We start from the raw sequence: 27606 nt of genomic DNA on the forward strand, positions 1-27606 counted from the left end.
CTTCCCCATTAGACTCTCTCAATCTTTTACGGGGCTCCAGAGTTTCCTTTGTGCCCAGTATTCGTTATGCATCCTTAATAGCATGTCTGTCTGTCTTTTTTTTTGTAAGGAGGTGGAAATCTTCAAAAGACTCTGGCCTGGGCACGCCAGAGTGTGGGATTTTTACCCGCTAAAACCACCCCCGAATCCCCCCCTACCCCGTGGAACCACCTTTAGGTATTACATCACGGGCCGGAGTTACCTTACTTTAGCTAGGTCTCCTTCCGCCTTCCCGCGAAGTTCGTAACCGCGCCTTCCTCACTTCTTCTGCTTTTCGCAGTTTCGCCTGATCGCATACCAGTCTTTCTGGAAAGCTACCATTCTTCCTCTAGGTTCCTTCTTTCTTCCACGAACCTAGGACATTTGAAGAATACGTGCGCTGAGTCCTCTGGGGCCCCGTCGCAACCTGTACAGGTATTGACGGTATCCTCCATGGCCGGTGAGAAACTGGGTGAGATTATAATTGATCTCCTCATGCTTTCCTCTTCAGCCACTCCCCGATGGAAGCGATCAACCTGTAAGTCCAACGACCCGTTTTCCGACTGGTCCCATCGCTGTTAGATCTCTCTCTTTCGGCTTTTTCATCTGCAATAAGGAGAGATGGATGCCAGGATGTCAATCGGCATCATTCCCGAGATGAGGAACACTGCATCGTCTCAGACGGTCCTAAACGCAGAACACTACCCTTAAGGCTGTTCCTTCTGTAAACCATACTCAGTTTATTTGCATTGCCCAAAACCTGCAGCCCGTTTCCCCAAACTGGAACTGCATACAGTATGATAGAGCTCACCACCCTGGCTATGAGCAGCTTGCAAGTATGTCGCGGTGCTCCTACGCTCGGCATCATCCTTGCCAGAGCATTTTTGTGGTGGATGCTTTTTTGCAAGTATGCTCTATGTGCTGTTTAAAATGGAGTTTTCCGTCTATCATTACCCCTAAGTATTTGAAGGCGAGCTTGGAAGTGATGATACGATTCCCGATTCTAATGCAGGCATAATGTCTCTTGCGGCGCTTAGTGAAGAGGATCGCTTCCATCTTTTCTTCCGCAAGTGAGAGTCCAGCGCTCTCTAACCAAGCCTTAACAACACTGATTGCTTTGCTTGAGTACAACTCAGCATCATCGAGATGTTTTGCGACCACAACCAGTGCTATATCATCGGCGTAACCCACCACCGTGGCCTCCTCCGGAACCGAAAAGTTAAGCACATCATTATACATGATGTTCCACAGTAGTGGGCCCAGTACAGAGCCCCGCGGGACACCCGCGGAGACAACGTACTCCTTGGGTCCATCATCGGTATTACACCACAATGTTCGCTCATGCAAATAGCTATCTATAATAGCGGCGAGGTAGGTGGGAACACCAATCGTCGCCAGAGACTTTCGTATAAGGCTCCAATTGGCTGAATTGAATGCATTCCTCACATCCAGGGTGACCATCACATAATATTTGCTGGTAGAACCCCTTCCGTGAATTGCATTTTGGGCCAAGCCAGTACCCATTTTGATGGCATCAATGGTTGATCTGACTTTGTAGAACCCATACTGCCTATCTGAAAGGCCCCCTTAGCTCTCGACGACTAGGACTAGTCTATTATAAATAACCCACTTCAACATTTTCCCCATAGTGTCCCCATAGTGTACCCTGGCGGTTTGCCAGCCTTAGCCAGCAGCACCAGCTTCTGCCGTTTCCATGGTGCTGTAAAGATACCCTCGGACATGCACGTTTCGAACAGTCCCACGAACATATCCGGTCTACATTTGACGTCGTTCCTGGTGACTGGTGGAATCGGCGTCACATTTAGGAGACGCTGGAAAATGTTACTGCCCCGTTCTTGTCTGTCTGTCCATCTTTTTTTTTCGAACAACTCAGCGAACATGTCCAGTCTGGATTTCACTGCAAGCTTAAGGGCCTTATTCAGTACTCCGTCCAAGCGCGCCGCTTTATTGTCTCCTATTCTACCGCAGATATCCAACAGCTCGTCTCTGGTAACTGGCGGAATTGCCGTCACATTCAGAGGTGGTTGGAATGTGTCGGTGCTCTCCTCATGCTGGGGGAATAAGCCCTGGATGATTGTTAGCAAGAGGGTGGGACACGTGATCTGCAGGGATGAACGGCCTCTGAATCGTCCCATCACGATTCTGTAGGCACCCCCCACGGATTTATGTCCACTTCTGAGCAGAGCGCTTCTGAGCATGGACGCGTCACATGTTTTGGCGTTGCACTGAGCCAGATGAACGACTCTTTTCGTAGAGGCGCCTGCTTTATCAGGTTGATCTAACTACACCTGTATGAAGGTCTGCTCATCCAAAGATTTTGCAGACCAGCGTGAAATCTTTTTCGGTTTCGGGCGTGATAGCTCTTTGCCCTGTGGCTCGACACATGTCTCAAAGAAGATTGCCTGGTGATCGCTGTGGATTTAGCGTTCACTGACGCACCAGGACATACCTCGCGTTAGCGCAGGGCTGACAAAGGTCAGGTCTACAACCGAGCCTGACCCTCCTCTCTGAAAGGTGTTTACAGCACCTTCGTTAGCCAGAAATATGTCCATCTGCGCGAAAGCTTCTAATAAACTGCGCCCCCTAGCATTTGATTCCCTACTACCCCACTCTAGGACCCAAGCATTGAAAACACCACCAATCACCTTTGGGCTTCGTCCCCTAGCGTCGAGAACAAGGTTATCAAGCATTTGCTCGAATTCAGACAGTGTCAAAACTGGTGGGGCGTAGCAGCTGTATACATATACCACTAATGTTTGCGCACACAAAGCCATTGGCTGCCTGACTTGCAGTACACTGCATGGCCTGTCGACCACAAGCCCATATCGCCGCTCCACCTGTCGAATTTATGACCCATATGCCACCGTGACGGTATCTATACGGTTCGCTTATGATGGCGATTTCCATGTCAGATTTGAACGTAGTCTGCTCAAGTAAATCCTAAGCGACCCTGTAATGATTGAAAAGAAATACACAAAAACTTTCATACCTGAAGCGTCTAGCTTCCGGTTTCCCGACTTGTTTTTAATTCATGTAAGGATTGACATGTGAAAAAATATATCAATCAAATCTTATCCTGCACAGACCCCAGGTACTATCACATTGAAGTGGATGTAGTGGCATACGATCACGCAGGAGTTGAAAGCCATCTGGGTCAGGTACTTAGAAGTTTTTCTTATCTAAGATGAAGTGTCTAGCTTCTTATTTTTCAATAGTTATGTACTAGTTATTGGAATTCCAGACCTTTTTTGAAACCCTAGAGTAAGCTGCTATTACTTTTAACATGGCCGATTTTTCAATTCCTAAATGGGTTTTTAGGATTTCGTGTTTGTCTCTCCGTTCCTCTATTACACGCACTTTAATCAGAAACTGTTGCCGCTATTAATACGAGACTTGATGTAAATATGGGACATGTGCATGCCCACAGCAAGCAGTGAGTAACATCATTCTACGTAAATTCAAGGGGTTAGGGTCGCTTCAGCTGCGGGGCGTATGGAGCATCGAATGAAGGGTCTCGATTAGTACTTTTCGATGCTGGCCACGGTTCTCATTTTTTATGCAAGTGCGATTGATAATTTCTTCAACGGAACCAAATCTAAAAAAAAATATAAAACTGCCACTATATGGTGTCTAGGCTCTGAAATACATATAGAGGGTATTTTAGAGCCTTGACAAATAAGATTAATAGTAGTACAATACTGTATTGTTATTCAGTTCATCCTAGATTCATGTATTATCGATTTGCAGTAAATTATGGCCATTTAGGGCATTGTACTATCAAGTTTGGTGAAAATCGCACCATTACAAGCAAAATTATAACAGGCCAAATTTGCCGCTTTTGTTCAAATTTACTGCAATCTAAGCCTAGTACGTGAATATTGCGAGCCAGTTGCAAATAGGACAAATGTCTAATCGAATATTCTTATATAAGAAAAACACAAAACCTTTCCACTTGGAACCCTGAGCTCCTGGTTTTCCTTGATGTTTCTTTCTTACCTGTGTCTACCTTCATGAATACCTGCCTTTATGCGACTTTTAGAAATCTTTTTATGGGTACAAGGCATTTGACTAATGTTCTGCAAGAGAGCGTTAATGGTTTCATTGATTTCATATCTTCAAACATTACTTTACTTTCTTTGAAGTTATTTGCTCAAAGGAGATATTGACAGATTGCAAGGTCAACAAGAATACTACTCCGCAACGGAATGACTTTAATTGAAAATAATAGAGAAACAATTCCTAAGTCTAACCGCTTCAGGTATGAATAGTTTTGCGACCCTCTTATGTAACAATTTGCGGTTGCATTAATGCTCCATTTCCATCTAGTTTGGAGGTACAATATACACGAATAGCATTTGATCTACTATACGTTCGCTAATAATAACTGGAATACCAGCAAACTTTCTGCAACCGTGTTTTATATTTGGTTTACGTATGGTTTATGTTAATGACATTTTATACTGCCAAGTTGGTGTAGTTGTTCAATGAATTTCTAAATTAGAGTCATATAATTCTGTTAACCTTAGCAGATAAGGTATTTAGTTAAGGAGAAAAGTGAAGTGTTCGTTCACCCCGTTTTCTCCAAGAATTTAATAAATTTCTGGTACCGAAAAATTTTAATGTATTTGTGATTAAAATATAGTTTCATGCATAAAATATATATATCCATATATTTTTAAAACAAGTCGGACTACTCGTGCTTCGGGTATAAAGGTTTTGTGTTCATCTTATGTAAGAAATTTCAACGCACATTTTTCTATCCGTATTTAGCTACAAATCCAACATACTCCTTCATATTTTTCCAAACTACAAAACATACGTACATATTACAGCCATAGATATTATCCTCACCCTGAACAAACAAACTGCCTATTTCCGAATACTGTGCATATATATGCACGTATATAAACTCGTTCCCATATTTCTGATTAACTTCGGGCACAAAAGCACACATATGTACATATATAGCACGTATATTAAATACTACGTACGTATATTAAACACTACCAGCAAACTTCATTAGTACGCATATATATCTACATGACACAATGACTCAAACATAATAATTCTTTGCGACCCCATTCATATGAAGTCACTTCGTTGTTATTCGTTGTAATGTAATGTCGGAAATTCACAAAAAATAGCAAAGTTTCACCCCCATTAACTTTGTTAATAATAGTTGGATTTTCTTCAAACTTGACCAAATTGTGTAGTATGTTATCCCTTACACTCAATGGGAGTTGTCGAGTAAATTTTTAAAATCTGAAAATATACCGTTATTAACTTGATTTGTGCAGATATCAGAGCCGGGTGTATTTGAGGCCCAGATTTCATAGAGATGCACTACTGTGACTTTTTCCAGATTTTTCGGACCTTTTACATTTTTGATGGTCATATTTTCAGCCTTCACTCCCTTACGTTTCACCCAATATCAGATATGGAACCAGTTTCGCAAAGTACTAATTGAACCCTTTCATACCCCACGTGGCCACATTTTATGAGAAAAAATTACACCCTCCATTAACATCTATTGGGAAACCCCCTTAAATACAAAATGGCGCCACTGGCTGCATGTAAAGAAAACAACAGGTCACACGCTCTTACAATCGGTTTAACCGTTTCCAAATATCGGGTGTGACAGGCAGACAGAAAGGCAGATAGACAGACAGACGTTGACCCGATTCTAATAAGGCTTTGTGTTTGGACAAATAGTGGAGAATGTTCTATTGGGTAGATATAATAAGTGGCAAGAACTTCGAATAAAACTGTTCATCCGAAAGCCATGCATAGAGTTGTCCATTCTCCTGGTTATAATAGTAGAATTAATTACACAAAATCATTTATTAGTGAAAAGGAACAGGAAGCACCGCATAGATTTTGCATAGATATTACGTTGGCGTTACATCAAAAAGATGAAGGGTTTTGGAAATAAGTATTATATGCACGCATTATACAGGTGATGTTATGGCTTTGAGGGGTCTAGTAGCCAGTGGACTTTTCGTCTCGCGTTAGTTGAAGGTGTAATGAGTTGACATGAAGACGTGAGCCTGTTAGAACAAAATTTAGATCCCTGTGTGGAGGCCTTTGGTTTTGCAGAGCACTGGAATTTTCAAGCAGACGATCTCTATACTGCATTGTGAAGAACTGGTTACCTTATTATGCACCTTCGCGTGCAGGCAGAACTTTCATCAGAAGATAGTGTAAGGCTAATTTTATCGATTCCGCAACGACTACACACAGCCATTAATGCCAACGGAATAACAAATGAATGTTGACACATCATTTTCATGGTTTCGTGTGAAACAACACCTTTTTAAAATTGATTCAATGTCTCTCTGTCTGTCCCACCCAACTTGATCGGAAATGACTGAACCGATTGCCACAAAATTTAGTAAGAAAGTGTGGTCTGCGAATCCCTTTACATATAGTCAGTGGCGCCATTTTGTGTTCAGTTTGAAAGGAGGCTCCCCATACTTGCGAAAGGGGGGTATAATATTCTTTTTCACAGAATAAGGTCATGTGGTTTATCGAATGAATGAACGATTTTATTTCTGATATTGAATTGAACAAAAGGAAGTAAGGTCACAAAATTTGAACTTCAAAAAGTGTAATAGTTCTCGTTCTCACAGCTTATCCAATTGAAGAACCTCAAAAAAAAAAATCATAATGATGCATCTAAATGAAATCCAAGCCTCAAAAGTATTTCCCAATAACATATAAACAAAAATAAAGTTAAAAACGGTGCATTACAATATTTTACAAATTTACCAGCAAACATCCCTGAAGCTCTCCTATAAGCATATAGACGATAATATAGGACATCATTCTGGAAACTGTTATTAACAAAGTTATTAAAGGTGAAAATTTTGCATTTCACGTAAATTTGTATCCTTCAGTGACATCTGAATGTATTAGATCAATTTAGATGCGTACTTATATATGTATACATCAGTATACGGCAAAAGGAGTGTTGTGTTTTCAACGGTTCTTTTGTTATTTTTTCCCCGCACGCATCTAAATTTAATGCTCATGCCGATAAATTTAATGCTCGTGCCGATCTGAAGGTACTACATTTGCGTGTAAATCGGCTTAAAATGGAGATTATTAGAAATAACATTCAACTTGCATAATTAGCACCTAGAATGGAATCTGAAGAAAAAACTATAAATCAAAAGTAAATTGTAAGTAACCCTTTATTTTAATCAATGTCTAAAGAGTGTTTCCTCCCTTTTGGTGAATCACAACTTCCATCCGATACTTCATTTAGCTCCCCTAGATTTTTGATGAATTCTTGTGGGGCGCCTCCCATTCTGCCTTTAACCGCATCTTCTAATTCCTATAGCGTCCGCTAAAAGTGGTGTTTCAAGCCCCTACTCTATTCATTCTATTTCTATATTCTTTTCAACGTTTTGTTTTACAAACAAAAACCTCATTAAAATCGGTTTAATGTCTGTCTGAGAAGGTATGATCTGTAAACGCCCTCATATGCACTTGCATCTTTCCACGTTGAGTCTAGGGGCGGGTCCTTATACATGCAAAAGCGGGGTGTCAGATTTTTTTTCACTGATGTTGGGTATCCAATGGAAGGTCTCGATTAGTACTTTCTGGAACCAGTCTTAGTTTTGACACTCGTTAGAAAGGTGGGAAGCGTGGAGGAACGAAAATAATGTTTTCTTTAGCGGATCTATTACCCCAACCAAAAATTCTCAAAAAATGACGAGCTGCCTCTACACAATATTCCCGCCTCAAAATACTCTCTTTATCAAGACTTATTCAAATTAAGTTATTAATAGTATATTACTATCTGTAATGTAAAATTACTGTAGCTAACATAAATAATATATCACTTTAAAGTGAGTAGCTTGACATGCTAACTATAAACGCACCTTGAGGGCTACGAACAAATGGGATAGTTCTGCACTCAAATGTACTTACATAATAGGTCCAGTTTTCAACTAGTTGGATTAAGGTCTTAGTTTCGAGCTGGCTATGGCGTTTCCCGTGTATTCTCCTCCTCTAAATATCGGTATACAGTAGCAGCGATTTGCGGTTTCGCGTCATCCATCCAAACAAAGTTTTAACCAATAAATTATGAAAAAGGCATGGTGTCTCACACACTATTATTTGAACTTAGTAAGTCCTAGAGCTCGATGTGGACGTGACGATTATTAGCGAACCATACGGAGGAAAAGATAACGCAGTATGGGCCACCGACAAAAGTGGGAAGTGCGCAATTTGGACGAGAGGGCGATCCCCGTTCGAAGAGATAATCGCAACGCCTGGCAATGGGTTCGTAAGAACTAAAATAAACGGTCTATTGTTGCTATGCTCCGCCAAGTGCAACAACCGTGGGATATGGGCAAATATTATATGAACTGGAGTGAGACGCAACTGTACGATCCCCAATTGTCATCGCGGGAGAAGTCAACGCATGATCTACCGAATGGGGAAGGAAGCTTTTTCTTCGCTGGACATTGTTCTTGCTAATATCGGAAGAACCTATACTTTCCGGAAAGGGAGGATAGGTCCAGTGGCCGATATTACCTTGGTAAGCAGTGCGTTGGTGAGGGACATTACCTGACGAGCTAGTGAACACTACACGCGTTGCGATCATCAAGCTATACTCTTTAGTGTAGTGGGGAACAGGAGAATGGAACACCAAAAGACATAAAGTTATACCGGGCGAACCAGTGGAGTTCAAAGATGCTTGACGAGGAAATGTTCACTGAGATATTTAGGTAGAGTTCCACACCAACAAGTACAGCGAGAGAAAAATCTCAGAATATTGTCCGAAACATGGTCGGTGATGGGACGAAAGTACCAACGCGCAAATCATGAGCAGGACATTGCATAGAGAAAGGAGAGGTAGAAAACTAGTCCAAGAGAGCTGCGGAAGGCGATCCGGGAAAGTAAACGGAATTCCTTTAAAGAACTCTGCGGAGAGACCGTCATCAACCATTGGGGAGGAGCCTATAGAACGGTAATGAAAGGAAGCTGGGCCCTGCAGATAAAGTGCCCCGTGTTATTGCGAAGAATAGTGATCACCCAATTCCCTTGGCAAAGCAAATGCAATATTGCGATCGAAAGATAGCATCCCGAAACGGATATCCCAAGTATGGCAGAGGATGAGCTTACCATTGCCTGCGAAAAGGTAGGGGTTAAAAGGGGAGCCGGGCTAGATGGAATAGCGAACGTGATTTTGAAGGCAGCGATAAAAGCAAGACCGAAAGTGGTTCGTTTCCACTTCTAATACCTGCTTGGAGAGAGGCAGCTTGTCGACTCAGTGGAAAAGGCAAATGCTGGTGCTGTTACTAAAGAGTGGTACTCCACCTGGAGCGCCATCGCCGTATCGTCTCATTTGCTTGCTCTACAGTATATGAAAGTTGCTGGAGCTTATTATATGTAACAGGCTTCTCCCAATTGTATAAGAAGCAGGAGGCATGTCCACAAAGCAATATCGTTTCTCGCACCGCTCGATCAACGGTGGATGCTATCAACGCAATAGTCAATTTGGCAGAGGAAGCAATTGCCGGTATAAGGTAGCAGGGTGGTATCAAAAAATACTGTGCAATCATCATCGACGTGAGGGATGCTTTCAACTCAGCGCAATGGCAGCTTATAATAAGTTCCTTAAACAAGCTGAATGTTCCCTCGTATATTCAGCTAACCATAAGGAATTATTTCGTCGATATAAAGCTCCTCTACGACACCAACGTAGGCCCAGATGAATATTTGATAGCCGCCGGAGTGTCTCAAAGATCAGTTCTGGGCCCACTACTCTGGAACGTGATGTATGAGCATGTGTTGCGCATCATACTTCCGCGACAATTTACCCTTATCGGCTATGCAGGCGACATCGCAATTGTTGTAGTGGACAAACACCTGGAGGATGTTATCTGGGCATATGAGACATCGGTTAGGCTGATCAAGTTAAGTTGGTTGACATCACATGGAATAGATTTAGCGGAAGACAAAACTGAAACTGTACTGGTCAGCAGCCGTAAAGTGAAAGAAACTCTACGGTTTCTTATGGAGCAGCATGTGATAGAGTCCAACCGTTTCATCAAATACCTCGGCGTTATGCTGGATTATCGACTGACCTTGAAGGATCATTTGCGCAATACGGGCGAGAAAGCAATCAAAGTTGTAGCTGCGTTAATTGGAATGATGCCCAATATTTGAGGACGAAAACCACCGGGGACGCTGCTGCTGGCCAGACTGTGTTCATCTACTTTACTAATTGCAACACCCGTTTGGACAAAAGCCCTTAATGTCCGGGCGTATATTATTTCCAGTATATCATCTGAGTGCGTCAAGAATCCCTAGCGTACTCCGAACAAAGTCAGACGAAGCTGCTTTCGTAGTCGCCCGTTGATATTTTGGCTGACCATAATGCCGAAGATCGACGACGAGAAGAAAGAGCGCGCACAATCAAGGTGTGGCAGAAACGTTGGGATAATTCTCACAAGCGGACGCATACGCTGATTCCAAATATCCAGCTGCGGATTATGCGCGGCCATGGAGATGTCGACTATCACTTGACCCAATTTCTAACTGGGCATGTAGATACCACAGGTATTTACATCGTTTTCGACCTGACGATTCTCCCTTTTGTTCTAAGTCTATAAACGAATACGAGGACCCGGAGCACATACTCTTCATATGTCCGAGATTTGCAAATGAGAGGGAACACCTTCAACTTCTCTTGACAAGACGCTTACAAGTGAAAACGATAATTCCGCAAATGCTCGACTCCCAAGAAGTGTGCAATGCAGTTATTGGCACCATAAGCTGTATTCAGGCTAATCCTGACTAGACTAGAGCGCCTGCGAAAAACCAGCAAGGGAGCGAACAATTCTCACCGTAGGAGTAAGCCGATAGGGTTTTAACCTATAGTGCTCTCGAGATAGTTCCGCGGGACATAGCGGGCGAGGAGAGGTGATTTTAGTCAGTTAAAAGCTCCCATTCGGGCTTTCGATGCTTTCCACCTCCATTAAAAAACAAGTCGGGAAACCGGAAGCTAAACGCTTCAGGTACGAAAGGTTTTGTGTATCTCTTAGTACGTAGCACGTAATATATCCATATATTATGTGAGAGTATCCACTTTCGGGTGATATTGACATTCATAGTCTTCAATTTTCAAAGAAGCAACAAATTTGAGGTATTATAACTTTGTTAGTAATAGCGCGATTTCCACCAAACTTGGTAAGATTATGCTCTATATTATAGCCTATATCACTGCAAAATTTCATGGTACTAGAATGAACTCAAGGGGGGTTTCTAGCCAATTACAAAAAATTGTAGTAATATACTATTATTAACTTTATTTAAACAGATATCGGCATGGAAGGTATTTCGGAGACCAGGCACCATATAGTGGCAGCCTCCTGATTTTTTTCAGATTTTTCGGTTTGGTAGTTTCTGAGAATGGCCCCCTTAAAGAAGTGATCACTTTCAACCCCCCACGCTCCCCACCCTTCCAACGAATGTCAAAACTAAGATCGGCTTTGAAAAGTACTTTAATTTGATACCCTACATGACTATATTTGGTGAAAAAAAATTTTACACGCCCCTTTTTCATGTATGGGGACCGCCCCTTAAATTCGGTGTAAAAGGATGTAATTCACTGTATGCGTGAGCGTTCACAGTTCCCACCTTTCTACCAAATTTGGTATCAATCGCTATAACCGTCTCCGAGAAAAATGCGTGTGACGGACAGACAGACAGACAGACAGACAGACAGACAGACAGACAGTAAACCGATTTTAATAAGGTTTTGTGTGAACACAAAACCTTAAAAACAGGCAAACACAAAATTTTTGAGTTGTGCAAAAATGTGCCAGTGATATTTGGTGTTTAAATGTATGTATTTTTTCATTAGTGTATAATTTTTTTATTCCAAAAGATTTTTTTCTGGGTATTCGAATAAATAATTTTTAAATGTATTTCTTTTTTCCATTTGCGTATGACATTGCTATATACACTATTGTGTAAAAATGACAATAGTGTATATAGCATACATATGTGTATATACCGTAAAAGTAGAATACCGCTAGTTTAATATACATTTATGTACATCTTTATCTAAATTGGTGTCCAAATACGAGTAGCTGACTGATTAGAGCACAAGGCTGTCGTAGAGAAGGTTATGGTTCCAACCTCACTGGTGGCAGTGGGTTTGTATTGGAATTTGATATCGGATACTAATCGATTCCGCTGTAAATGAGTAACTGAGTTAAATCAGGGTAATAATCTCGGGTGAGAGCAATACTGACCGCATTGCCTCCTACAGTGTATTGTAGTGTACCTTTGCGGTCTTGAATTAAGTGATCTAATACACTTCTTAGCCCTATTATATTCCGAGTTGTCACAATCCCGGCAGATGTCGAATTTTACCTAATACTAGCATGAAGTTCCAAGCAATTAGACTCGGACGATCCTACCTACTAGGTGGTGGATGCTGGTAGGTCAATAGGAGGATCCGTCAAGGACACCCTGCAACCTCGAGCACGTGTGCAGAATGGTATACTTCTGCATTTTTCGAACCAGACTGTGTGAGAGTTCCAGGCCATCAAGGGAAGCCAGTGAGGTATTTAGGTACAATACCTGAAGCTGCCAATATTATGGGAACTACAACCAACCGCTCCAGACGCCAAATTTCTTTGATTTCTCGAGCCGGTGGCTCATAATTCACCTTCCTGTCGACATATTTCCGTTCAATGTTGCTATTATAGGCGATAGCAACATCAAAAATACAGCGGAGCGATCAGTCTTCTTAATGAACTGCACGTCGGTTTGTTGTATGGAATGTGTCGATCAGTTAGAACTTGCCGGTCCCATTATATGCTGTCAGCAGAACAATCAAGTACTGCTTTCGGCTCATATTGGTAAACCGGACATGTTCCTGTAATCAGCTCATGCTTGAATGCGAAGTTTTGATGAATCGCCTAACAAACACCATCTTGCCTGGTGATGTATTGCCCCGGTGCCATAACAGAGCAGCCAGAAATGAGATGGTCCAACGTCTCTAACGCTGAACCACACATTCGGTGCCTGTCATTCTCCACTCGTTCTTTCATAATCAGTTCGGCTGGCGAGCACGCCGTCCTGAATGAATAATCCCTCCGTCTCAGCAAAGAGCTCCCCAGCATACAGCCATCTGTTAGAAAAATGCAAATCATCGACAAATGACTGCCAAAGACAGTTCACGTGTTTACCGTGCATTGCCTTCGACTTCTATTCATCGATTCACTCTTGGTTCGACTTCACCCTACTCACAGTCTGCTTTACAGGTAGCTGCATGCAAGGGACTCGCCTGCTCTTTGCTGTAAAAACAAGCCTGCAGTGAGTTGACAACCACGCCCCTACTTCCGATGCCATGAGGCAGGTTCACCCTCTCCACGGAAAGATTTGGATGATGCATTCGGAATTTGGACATAGTAATTTATATCCGTCGCTGACCGTTTTCTAGATTGGTTTTCGTCCACCGCAATATTCCAAATGCATAAGCCAGTGAAGCTTCACACGTCGCAGGAATTCGGACAGCAGAGCATTCTTCTGATCACCAACTCGAGCATGAGTTCCTTGTAGAATTCCTAGGTAGCTGTAAAAGTATGTCTCGGGCATAGCTTGAAAGTGGAGGTCACCAATACTATATCCGGCATACGGCTCGTGATGGCCTTTGCGGATAGCTTGGGTTCGGCACCCGTAATCCAAATTTCACCGGAATATGACGGCTGAACATTTCTACTATCCGCAACAGATTTCTAAGTTGGTCGTCAGTACCAGTATACAGCTTGATGTCATCTAAGTACATCAAGTGTGTCAGTTCGCGCTTAGCACGTAGGCCATAACTTATTGCAAAACCACGCCCTCTAGCATCATTCAGTAGGCCATAGAAGGGGTTCAGTGCATTGCAAAACCAAAGGGGACTCAAAGAATTCCCTTGAAAGATGACTCTCCGTATATAGATAGGATGAGGGGACTGATAAGGTGGTGTGCCACCCTTCCATGACTATCGCCAAAAACTTTATTAGTTTCGGATCATTGCGATACGGCTGTAGGACATCGATAAGCCTGCTGGACGCTGTTGAATGCCTTGACATAACCGATATAGCAACTAAATAGGTTTCTTTGGACTCTAGTTACTTGCTCTGCAACTACCGAGTTGATTATCAGTTGCTTTTTGTGACACTTGAACCGACTCGGCAGCCTTTCTGCTCCTCGGAGAGAATGTTGTTGGCCTCGAGGTTTGCATTGACCCTTCCGTAAATGATGGACGTTATGAAGTTGTAGATGGTGGGTAAGCAAGTAATGGGTCTTGCGTCTGCGGGGTCCTGCATCGTGTCATTTTTATGGTTAAGGTCCTCGAGGAAGGGTGGAAATTCCTTCGGCCGACTCATGACCTGATTTTTGCTGTGTACCAACCTACCATATACATTAGGTATTTTTGTACCGCAGGTTCTGCACCCAATAGAGACCTGGGCCCTCCCAGTACTGCGAGTTGTTTCTGGCGAAATTCACATAAGATGGAAAAGTTTCACTTTCTATACTTTGTTGATAATGGTTGGATTTCCTTCAAACTTGATCAAGCCATGCCTTGCGTCATTCCTTATACCAATGGCCAATTTTATACTCCTAGCCTGAGCTTCCTAAAATATGGCAATATGCTATCATTAACTCTATTTGTGCAGATACCAGAACCGGATGTGTTTTGGGGCCTTGATTCCATTTACCACCATGATGGTCAATGGGTAGTATAAGTCCCAGGGCGAAATGTGGATTAATACCCACGATGGAACATAAAACCTGGGAAACTGCTGGTCTAACACCAACAGCTCTACTACCAAACCCTATCTCCACCTCCACAGTGGTGACCGCTGGCAGCTCTTCCTCAACGAAAAGCTGCAGACGAAGAAGAATGAAAACGAGTCTCCCGTGCATAAAACTGGGAAAAATTGTACCAACTGGTCCTTCAGGTTGGGAGCCGGATAGGGCTGACAACCCTACACGGAAAACCGAAGTCACGAAGCCACAAGTGGAGCCTCGGACTGGATGGATAATACAACGACGAACCCGGAAACGACAACAGATTAACGAATTGTGTACTTTCTCATGGAACGTGCGCTCTCTGTACAGAGATGAAGCTGCCAAGCAGCTAGCCGATACCCTATTCCAATATAGTCCTGATGTAACAGCGTCACAGCAGACGGGACAACTTTCAACCAAATTAACCACGTGTTGATCGAACGCCGCCACCTCTCAGCCTTGATGAATGTCAGAACATATAGGGAGGCCAATATAGACTCGAATCACTATCTCGTTGGCATGGTGCTCCGAGCGCGAATTATGACACCACCCAGAATCCCCTCTGGCAATCAGGTGAGAGTTAACACTGAAGCCATTCACAAAGCAGCGCTCCGCAACACCTATAAGAGGGAAATGGATGCCGCAATAACTGCCCTCAACAGAGATCCTGCAGATGAAGCATCAACAAATGATCTTCACAACCACCTGAAGAACGTTATCATTGACACGGCCGCAAACATACTTGGCCTCAGCCGCAAAAACAGTCGGACCGGCTGGTTTGGCGATTGATGTAAGCTAGCAAAGGAACAGAAGAATGCTACATACAGAGTAATTTTGCATTCTCAAAAGGACGCGAGGACGCGCTGAGACTTATCACGAACTTCGGCGAGCGGAGAAGCGAAGTCATAGACGGAAAAAGAAAGCCTGGGAGAACCTACAAGTCTGTGAACTCGAAAACTACAGAGCTGCAACCGCACCAGGCACGGAAGTTCTACCAACAAGTCAGTAGGATGAAGCCTTACACACCACGATGTTCATCCTGCCAAGACAAAGAGGGAAATCTGATTTCCGAAGGAATGGGCATATTGGAGCGATGGTTTGAGTACTTTGATGAACTACTGAACAACCAGAACATCAGCGAGTTGGAGGCCCCGCCAACTGAAGACGACGGACAAACACTGCCACCACCAAGTATGGAAAAAAGTGTCCGTGCAATTCATCGGGTTCAAAATCATAATTGCCCGGAGCCGATGGAATTACAGCCGAATTGGTTAAATATGGAGGCGACCAGTTACACCAAGTAGTTCATCAACTTGTGCTCAAGGTGTGGGGCAGCGAATCAATGCCTGACGACTGGGAAAGAGGCATTATCTGTCTCATGCATACAAAAGGAGATATCACGCAGTGCAGCAATTATAGAGGTATCATGTTGCTGAGTACCATCTATAAAATATTCTCCGCTATCTTGCTAGGCTGGATAGCCCCATACGCCCAGAACATCATTGGCCCATACACAAAGAGGCTTCACTCCAGACAAATCAGCAACAGATCAGATTTTCTCTGTGCGACAATAGTTGCAAACTCTATTCATCGACTTTAAAGCGCCTACGATATTATAGGGTAAAACTGTACACGACCATGAAAGAATTCGGTATCCCGACGAAATTGATAAGACTGACTAAGCTGACCCTGACCAATGTGCGAGACCAGATAAAAGCAGCAAGATCACTCTGAAGACCATTCGACATCAACAACGGTGTACGACGAGGGGATGCCCTATTATGCGTCCTCTTTAACCTGGCCGTCGAGAAGGTGATCCGTGATGCTGAGGTAAATGCAACAGGTACCATCCTCTTCAAGTCTACCCAACTACTGGCCTATGCTGACGATATCGCCATTATGGGAAGAACGACTCGAGGCGTACAAACTGCCTTCATCCAGATCGAGCAACCGGGAAGAATAAAGAGAGGAAACTAAAACTTTGACACCGTTGATAATTTCTCCTATCTAGGGTCGAAAATGACAACCGATAATAGCTACGACAATGAAATCGAGCGCGGTTGTTGTCAGCCAACAGAACCTATTTCAGCTTACAAAAACTATTCCGCTCGAAACGTCTTACCATAGGATGAAAGCTCTTACTGTACAAGACAATGATCTTGCGAGTCCTTATGTATTCCTCGGAGGCTTGGGTTCTTAGCAAGAAAAATTGCGAACTCTTGGCCGCGTTCGAGAGAAGAATCCTCTGAGGAATTTTTGGCCCCCCACATAACGACGAAATCTATGAGCGATACCATGGCCGTCAAGTTGTGGATAAAATCCGGCTCAATAGATTACGGTGGGCGGGTCACTTATTCCGTATGGATGAAAATGATCCAGCCCGAAAAGTCTATAAGAGCAATATCTATGGTAGAAAAAGAAGACGAAGCGGACCCTGTCTGAGATGGAGCGATGGCGTAGGCTCAGGACGCTAGACAGCTTTTAGGAATATCAAATTGGTGGACCTCGACACAAAACCGGGATGTCTGGAGTTCCTTATTAAGGCAGGCCTAGACTGGATACCGGTTGTTGCGCCGTTGATGATGATGAGGATTCATTTAGTTACGTCACTATGTTTGTTTCACATTTTTCGGTGGTTTTGAGAGCGAGACTTCTTACACTTTTTGGGGGTCATATTTTGGGTGTTGAAATATCACAAATGGGATCAGTATCGAAAAGTACTAATTCAGCCCTTTCATTTTATACCCTACTCTGCGAAGAAAAAATTTACTCCCTACATGTATGAGAAGCCATCCCCCTTTAAACTCAACGCAGAACGGTAGTATACTGCTATATGTAAAGGGATTCACAGATCACACCTTTTCACCAAATTTTATAACAATTAGTTTAGCCCAGGAGGTGAAACTTGTTAAAAAAAAGCAGGACAAAAAACTGAATCATCCAGTTCAAGGTCGAGTCAAAATCGCAATGCTTTCTACGCAAATGTTAATGTATTGGGTATCGTGTTTCTATAGCACTCCTGCGTGTGCGAATCCATGTAGCTAAGCAACCAGCTATAAATAACCAATACATACATAATTACAATTGGAAATTGATAAAATGTCATTGCAATATGATTCAGATTGCCGCCTTCTACGATTGGTTTTGGCATCAAGCTGAAAAATTCCTGTATCAAACGCGACCAGATGCATTAACACAATCACACAAATGGGAACCAATGTCAATGATGATCCTGACCGAAAAGCCCCACCCAACAGACGCTATATTTTTTGTTCCGCAAAACTTCAAGGCTTGCCTAGGCAGCTCCACCTCCTCTGTATAGTCTTCTTGGTTCAGCCGTTTGCGGTTAATCGGGTGTTACAGGCAGACAGGCAGACAGGGAGAGAAACAGACGGACTGTCAAACATTGTAATCAAATCTAATAAGGTTTTGTTACACACATAAACAACCTTGAAATTGAAGTGCATGTATCTGAGAAAAATACATGTGTCAAAAAGCTAAATAGTATATAAATATGTATCTAAATTATATATGTTATAATTGTGTAGATAGACTGACAATTAGGTTGAGCTAACTCGAGGTTGATCGATCATAAGAATTTTTAAAGGACTGTAGGATTGCCATCATGATACGCCATCAATGTCATGTTGCCTGGTAATGCGAGCAGTTCGCTTTCTCCCCCATTGTTCTTCGCCAACATCGCAGTACTGGTTCTGAGCGGAGCAAAGTAGCTTGATGGGTGTTAAGATAGTTGCATTTCAGATTTTAGAGAAAACCGCCAAAATTGGAAATTTAGTGGTCCTAATCGTCGGCGATTTCATGTTCGGTGCCGATTGGCAAATTTATGAGAATATGAAACAGGATGCAAAGAAGCCCATCGCACTTACCCGACTGAATCACTACTAAAGATTCAGATAAACTTGACACGAGAGCTATCGACCTCTATGCTTTGCATTTTTGGATAGAGGAGGCATTTTACCGTTTGCACACAAACTAAACTGGTAAGCTCTGCTGGCTGCACCTTGCGCTAGGAAAACTGGAGCGCTATGTTAAATTGCACTGCCGTGATGTGAAGAGTCCAAAGTATGACAAGTAATATATCAAAACCGCTTCCTGTCACGGACATCCAACGTCCAGCGCCCTAGACACTGCTTTATGCAACTTGTCCAAAAGGGGAATGATCGCTTCATATAACAGAATCTGACACTGAATTTGAATAAAACAGACTTTTTCACGAAAGATGCCACCGAAATGAACGACTTCTTGTGGAAATGGAGGCAAGGATATTACATTGCACTAGTGGCATCACATCCGAAATGGGGATATCCACGATTAGTATAAGGTGCCACCAATAATGAAGAAGTTGCGAAAGCGGCGTCTTCGCTGCTATGGATATGTAATTCGCACTGGCGGGAATCAACTTGTCAAGGTTGGTCTGAACATCTGAATGGGACAAAGGATGAAGGAGAAGACCATTCTTGGTACCGTCAGTAGAAACATCCCGACGTAGATATATAAATTGTTGGATTACCATGTATTCTGTTCACTGATGCGATAAGAAGAGTGCGGTCACCAACCACATTGGGGACCTTGGTTTTGTTGGTGGTTTATCTTCTCAGCGACAGCTATTCAGCCAAGGTCAATAACTCGATGAAAGAGCAAACCAAGGGCATCGGCATTGTGCAGGTATTTTAGAGAAGATGGCATTGTCTATTGAGCCCCCTTGGTTCTCTAGCTATAAATGCCTAGAAAAACGTCACTTATTTGTTTGGTTTTTGTTATTTTCTCAACAACTTATAATTATATAATTATAATTATTATAATTATAATTTCCGTTTCTGCCAAACTTTCTTTCAATGTTTTAATCCTGCAAAATGTATTCCATATATAATTAAAAAAAATTTCAAAATTTACTTTGTTTTGCAGCTTTTCTTTTTTTTTAGTTTTCCTTTTTCCAATGCCAATGCATTGCATTCGTTCAAGTACACTAAAGTGCTTTGGATACCTTGGATGAAGACTATCTATAAAGGCAGAACAACAATGATAGTTTGAACCAACATATTTGGAACACATCACCAAAGCACTCGAGGGGAACCTCATTCTTTTAGATGTGACAACCTGTGTCTTCAATGAAAGTTCTTCGCTTTACCAACCTTCATGCAAGGCGGGAGAATCAGAAGTGGGCCAAGCGTCCACAAATGGGCACCACAAGACAAGCGAGCCAGAAGCTGAAAAGAATACTAAAGAAGGCATGATTCAGTGTAGACAAGAATAAAAAGGTGCTTTAAACATCATTGATGAAAGCAACATCCTTCGTGGACCTTCGATAATTCAGTGTAAGTTACGTCTCGCTTAAGAACGTTTTATTCCCATTTTCTCAGTGTTCAAAACGTCAAACCATTTTCCCCACAAGCCTGGAATGGTGGCTCGATGCCCTCATAGCTCCAAAATTACTGAATTGATCCTTCAGAAATTTTGATTTCTGTACACAATTTCGATTTCTGTATACAATTGACAAGGTAAGTTTCGAAAGCCTTTTTTTCAAATTGTTATTTTTATTTTGCAATAATAAATAAGTCAATTTTTTCCACAAAATCGCGTTTTTCACTTCAAAGTGTTCTCAAAAGTGAAAAAGTGAAAAATTGAAAAAGCCTTCCTTATATGTAGCGAATGCACGCCATTTTGTGAGGCTCCTCCCCATGCACGCGAAAAAGGGTTTAATTTTTTTCACGGAGTATAGTTATGTGGAGGATCAAATGAAAGTTCTCGATTAATACTTTCCGAAACTGATCTTATTTCCGATATTGGGTGAAACACAGGGGACTTCTGATGTCATCCGAATGATGGATTCCACAATCGCGGGTTTCATATGGCCAAATGGGGCTTGTCTTTATCAAACCACATTTCCAATTATTAAAAACGTATTAACAGCCAGATTTTCATTTAGAAAGAATGCCATCAACATTCCATTCCACTCCATTCTAAAATATTCATCTCGACTGTAAGTCTAAACTTGTATGTGAAATCGGGGCTGATTCACTAGTTTTTTTTTATACCGCCGCTGCGTGGACCAACCAATATCTGAAATCGATGTCAGAGTACTGCGCCTTTTTCAATTTATTTACAGTTGCCAATCGAAACAAGCAAGTAGCAGGCAGTGAGTGAGGTTGCATTGTTAAAAGTAACTTGTCCCTTTTCAGAAGAAAATTGCAATGTCTTGGGAGGATGTCATTTTGCATCCTCCGATGGATTCTTCAATGTATCTTCGTAGCCCATTTTTCTCGTTATAATTCGAATCTCATTGGGACGTCGAACGTCTCAGGCTATCCAGTCAGGCGAAGCCTTTGCAAATTGTACTATAAATTCCACAGCAGTGGGCCCAGTACGGAGCCCTGTAGGACACCCGCGGAGACAACGTACTCCTGGGGTCCGCCATCGGTGTCATACCAGAGACTCCGTTCTTGCAAATGGCTGTTGACAATAGGTGCAAGATAAGCGGGAATACCAATCTTCGCCAGAGATTCCCGTATTAGGTTCCAATTGGTCGAATTGAATGTTTCTCACATCCAGGGCCAACACCGCGCAATATTTGCTAGTACTGCCCTTTCTGCGGATTGCACCTTAGGCCAAGCCAAGCAACCATTTTTATGGCATCAAGGGTTGATCTGATTTTACGGAACCCATGCTGCCGATCTGAGAGACCTCCCTGGCTCTCAACAACCGGGAGTAATCTATTATAGATTACCTGCTCTAGCATTTGCCCACAGTGTCCAAAAGATAAATAGGGCTATAGGAAATTGGCGCACTTGCAGGTTTGCCGGCCCTAGGCAGTAGCACCAACTTCTTTCCTTTCCATAATGAAGGAAATATCCCCTCCGGTCATGCACGCTTTGAACAACTCAGCGAACATGTCCAGTCTGGATTTCACGGCAAGCTTAAGGGCTATATTCGACATGCCATCTAGACCCGGAACTGTGTTACCTCCTATGCTAGTGCAGATCTCCAGCAGTTCGTGACTGGTGACTGGCGGTATTGCCGTGTCCTTCAGAGGTCACTGCAAGCTGCGTATGCCCTCCTCTTGCTGGGGGAATAACCCCTGGATAATTTTTAACAAGAGTGAAGGGCACGTGATTGCGGGGATGATCGACGTTTTAATCGTCCTCATCACGACTCCATAAGCACTCCCCCACGGGATTACGTCCGCTTCCGAACAGAGCTTCTTAAAGGTCTCCTTGTTGCTCCGTTGGATGGCGAGCTTGAGGGTTTTGCGGGCTTCTTTATAGGTGCGCTCTTTTTGCCCTTGGTCGATTTTGCCTACCGCTTTCTGAGCCGCTCTTCTGGCTCGGTGATAGGCTGATCGAAGGCTGGCCAGTTTAGTATTCCACCAGTAGTTTGGTTTTCTACTGGGGAATGAGCACCTCCTAGGCATGGACGCGTCACACACTTGGGCGATGCATTGGGCCACATGGACAGCTCTTTCCGTAGAGGCGCCTGCTTTATTAGCTTGGTCTAACCACACCCCTATGAAGTTCTACTCATCCAGAGCTTTAACGGACCGGGATGACATCTTTCTCGGTTTTAGGCATGATGGTCTTCTGACCGGTAACTCCACCTATAGCCCAAAGAAGATCGCCTAGTGATAGCTGTGGGTGCAGTGCTTGCTGACGCACCAAGACATGTAACGTGCCAGTGCAGGGCTGACAAAAGTTAGGTCTACGATTGAGGCTGACCCCCCTTTCTGAAAGGTGTCTGTCTGTCTGTCACACCCGATTTGTTTGGAAACGGCTAGGCCGATTTTCATGAAAATTGGTGAGAGTATCTAATCTGGTATTCTCTTTACATGCAGAAAGTGACGCCATTTTGCGTTAAGTCTAATTGAGGCTCCCCGTACATGTGATAGGAGGGTGCAAATTTTTTTTCACACAATGTAGCCATGTTGGGTATCAAATGAAAGGTCTCAATTAGTGCTTTCCGAAATTGGTTGAATATTTGATATTGGGTGAAACATAGGGGAGTGGGGGCTCAGAGATGACCCCCAAAAAGTGTTACAGGTCTCGTTCTCAGAACCTATCCAACCGAAAAATCTGAAAAAAATCACAGTGGTGCTTCTCTGCGAAATCTAGGCCTCAAAATATATCCGGTTCCAATATCTGCAAAACTTAAGTTAATAATAATATATTTCCACATTTTAGAAATTTGTGTGAGAATGTGTGTATGTAGGTATATAGTATATGCGTGCTAATGAACTTTGAAGGTAGTGCCTAATTCGGAAAGATATAGAATCGGAAATTTGGGTACGATCAATTTATATTCGTGCATATATGCGTGCTAGTATTCGGAAATAGACAGTTTGTTTGTTTAGGGTGAGCGTAATATCTATGGCTGCAATATGTACGTATTTCTTGTAGTTTGTAAAAATATGAAGGATTATGTTGGATTTGTAAATATGTACGGATAGAAAAATGTGCGCTGAAGTTTCTTACATAAGATGAACACAAAAGCTTTATACCCGAAGCGCAAGCTAGTATATGTTAATTGTCAGGCGAAACTACTATTTCAGCGTAAAAAATATATAGTTATTTTCTAACGCGACTACATACATACATTGAACAAGTCACACTTTGGTGACCCCCAAGGTTGGTTAAATCCCTTTGTGGATCATATTCTTGGTTTGATTTTATGTATCGTCGATCTTCGTAAAGGTTGGTAGTAATTGATATCATCCCTTCTCGATTCTTCACGAAATACCATTCGATTTGCTGCGAGCCACTGCGTGTCTCACGTTGCGCCGAACAGTGGCTTCTAGGAGAGCAATCTGTAATCGATGTTGATTAGTGATAGTCTCGTACGGAACGACTCTGCCGTCAATGACGACAAGGTAATATTGGCTTCTTGTGAGAATAAAAGTAGTCGTGCCTAATTGTTCCCATTACGAAATGTAATATGAGACAACCACATAATAAACTGCACATTAACAAGTAAAAACTAGTTAGTGTCCATCAAATCGACAATAAGCTTGTCATCCACATTGCGTTTTGTAAAGCTATTTCTCAAGAAGACTGTACACAAGAGATCCAACTCCCACCACATTCTGTAAAATTTTATGGTGATGGAAAATCTTGCACACGTTCGACCACGACGGGAATTGCAAGAGAGCAATTCTGCGCTTGAGGGCTGATGTTAGTGCCGTGTATGTAATGCAGTACGCTGATGTAAAACCGCGTGGTTACGTGCAAATGGCTGCGACCGCTGTAAGCTTTCCCACATTCCAACGGAAATCAAAGGCCGAACTTCAACTAATGATTCATTTTGGACTAATGATAATTGATCTTAATGGAATCACTGACCGAAAGATGCTTCAAAATTCCTCTATGGAAAGTTTGATACAAGCAAATACGTGCGAACATTCTTGGCGATAGATCCATGTTTGCGTTCCTAGGAAATGAGAAGGAAATAAGTATCCTAAGATCAATCTTGTGGATGCCTCTACTTGCTGCTGGGATAAGATGAAGAAACACATGCAAAAAATCATCTAGGTGACATCGACACACCTTCCTTGCCCGAAAGGTGCACAATAAGACTTCGCACCCCTTTGCCACTGAAGTTGCTCCTCCTGTATATATTCTTCTTGCTTTTTCCCCATGTCATATAAGGGTGTTAGTGCCATGTATGTGATGCAGTGCATTGGTTGCGTCCACGTGATTACGAGAACATGGCTGCGAGTTGCTGCAGGCACGTGGCAGCATCTCACATAACAACAAACGTTACACAGCTGTTTATGACTTATCACATCCAAGTGGGAACGAAAACGAGAGTTTCCTTAAAGATCCATTTCGGATTAATGGTAATGGACCTAGTGGAATCACAGAGCGAATGATGCTTCAAAATTTCTTTATTTGAAGCTACGTGGAAGCAAACACGCGCAATATTCTCAGCAATAGAACCATGTTGGCTTTTCTAGGAATTGAGGAGGAATCCAATACCAATCGTCCGAATGCCTCCGTTTCCCACTGTGATAAGATGAGCCAATACATACACGAAAATCATCTTGGCGACATTGACACACCAAAACTATTACGGGGTAGTCCCCACCCGAAAGCAATGAGATTCCGTGCCCCTTTGTCGTTCCTCCTCTTGTGCATAGTATTGTTGCCATAAGGATTACCGGAAGATGATAATCTAGTCATTGGCCAGCAAGGTTAGAGGCCGTTGCGTCGAGTTACTGCCAGAATGTGTCTTTCTCAACACCAGGTCCACACTTGCCTGTGGTGCGTATTCGGTGAAGTAATTAATCGTGCAATCGGCTGATAAATTAGTGAGCTTCATCAACCGATCATAAAATTACTGTAATTCCTGAACCATATTGAGCGCATAGTCCACCAAAGTAACAATGTTTATTGGCACTTTACCTCGTTCGCGTTCCGTGCCGCAGAAGCACAGTCGAGTTTTTTGTTGAGTGCAGATATTGATGGGTCTCTTTCTAATGGCTCTTGCAATGTCCTCTATCTTACCAGTGATTGCAGCAATATTTAGTTTGTAGACCCCGATTTGTTTTGCTTGGACGAATCGGTTAATTTTGGCATCGTCCATGCATCGAGAACCCTTGCTTGTTTCGCAACAAGGCAGGCACCTTGCCTGTCGCTTTGACTGACGTGGATATCCTAGAATGTAGCACCGATACCCAAAGGGCGATGTTTAAAAGATGCATCGAAACAATCCAAATAATCTTCACCAGCACGGGCCAATCTTCGGAACTAAAAGCAGGGTTCGGTGCAAAGACGCTCAGAGAGCTCTGCTGAAAAATCCTAGGGTAATCGTCGTCAAATGATTGCGTTCTTATATGAATAGTTGATTTAATTCACAGATGTTTCAGCTGTGCCTAGACCATTGAATAAAATTAGATCGAATAAGCTGAGAAAACTGCACCAACATAAGAAAACGAATCCTTAGATAGTAAAAGCATCCAGCTTCACGACTGCTGATACATTATGTCGATTTCAGTCTTACCACTGAGATTACGCGCTGCCTCAGTAAAATCAGTAGATGACGAATCGTCGTTTATGTTAGCTGATTTTTACCTCATTTGTACATATGTAGCTTTTTAAGCAACTAGTTTTGATTGCGAGTTGACATTTTTTGGCAAGAATGAGTTTAAGATTTTACTTCGGAACGAAACCAGGAAGGATGTGAGCAATGCTAATATTCTGCATAAATTTTAATGGCATAATTCCAAGGAAAAATGTGTTCATAATGGGGTGGTCCTGTCACGGTATGGGGTCGTATGTCCAGTGCTGGCGCTGGCGATCTCGATAGATAGAAGGTACAATGGGTAGGTATGTCCACCTGAACATTTTAGAAGTAAATATTAAACAGGCAGCAGAGAAATTGGGCGTTATAAATAAGTTTACGTTCTATGAAGATAATGATGCCAAGCATACACTGGAAGCTGCAAGGCTTTTATTGACCTATAACTAACCCTCCCTCTGCCCCTTCGGTTTGAAACTTAAATGTTATTGAGCATTTGTTCGACGAACTGGGAATAACCCGGAAATTCAACCCAATAGCGTCGCTTAAATAGACCTTGATTCACGAATGGAAATCAGTTCCAAGCCAAACTTAGGAAAATATGATGGAATCAATGCCTAAACGTCTCGAACATTATTGGGAGCTACTAAAGGCTACTACTATAAAATAGTAAAGTGAGAGATAATTCTGCCTTTTTCCCTGCTTTTGGGACATCTGTCCGATCATTCATTGGGCATACGAAGTCGAGTTTATTTCAACATTTTAAGTACTTTGAATTAAGAATCTAAGTTTTTGTTGCTGTTTTTTATGGATTAGTTTAAAAAGGGACAGTGAATAGCAAGACAAACCAATATATGTCGTTTATATTCCATTTACTACAGAAAACCTATTGCGTAAATTGGTCAGCCAATTATTCGTTGGAGTCACTGTATGCATACACTACGCCTGGCTGCCTATTTAGCACCTAAGAATTTTGATCAATAAAAAGAGGTTGAGAATATTGTTTCTTTTATTGGCTAAGAATTTGGTGATAAAAGTACAGCATTTCGGGAATCAACCGTCTCCTTCTCCAGCGTGTCTTCTTGATCAATACTTCGCAGTTGAAGTGGATACATATGATGGGCAAGGATCAATACTTACCCGTGAAGCATTTTTGGAATTCTGGCTCTTCATAATTTCGGATGAACTTGAAACCAACAAATGTTTGAAGTAGAAAACGAAAATCTCTCATTACAAGCACCTTAGCTATTTTTAGTAAAATAATAGCTCACAGTTCACCATAGTACCTAACACGAATTAGACAACTTTCGCACCAACGCAATGTCCTGCCCGCAACTTCTAATGTCCTGCCTTATTATTAACACTTTTTGGTAACGCCGTCACCTCATTTAATTCTAGTGAGTTGGCTAAAATATCGTGAATGTCATACTTACTGTACATACATTCATATATATGAAAGGCGTTGGAACCCACCGCTTTCGTTTGCACGAGTGCTACTTGCTAGAATATACACGGATCCATAGCTATCATCACATATCGGCATTTACTAATGTAATAATTTCTTCAATAAAGCATATTCGGATATTGGATGGAAGTGGCCCAGTGCTCCCAGAGCCCTCCCTGGTAGTTTTCCGCAGGAAGTAATACATATGTTGTCTATTAGTCCTCTACGAAGTATTGAACTTGTCTGTTCCATGTTGAAGGGTTCGTAGTCCATTAATCACTTTTTGGCCT

Source organism: Hermetia illucens, chromosome 1 (assembly GCF_905115235.1).
Source record: "Hermetia illucens chromosome 1, iHerIll2.2.curated.20191125, whole genome shotgun sequence".
In the NCBI taxonomy this organism is placed as follows: domain Eukaryota; kingdom Metazoa; phylum Arthropoda; class Insecta; order Diptera; family Stratiomyidae; genus Hermetia; species Hermetia illucens.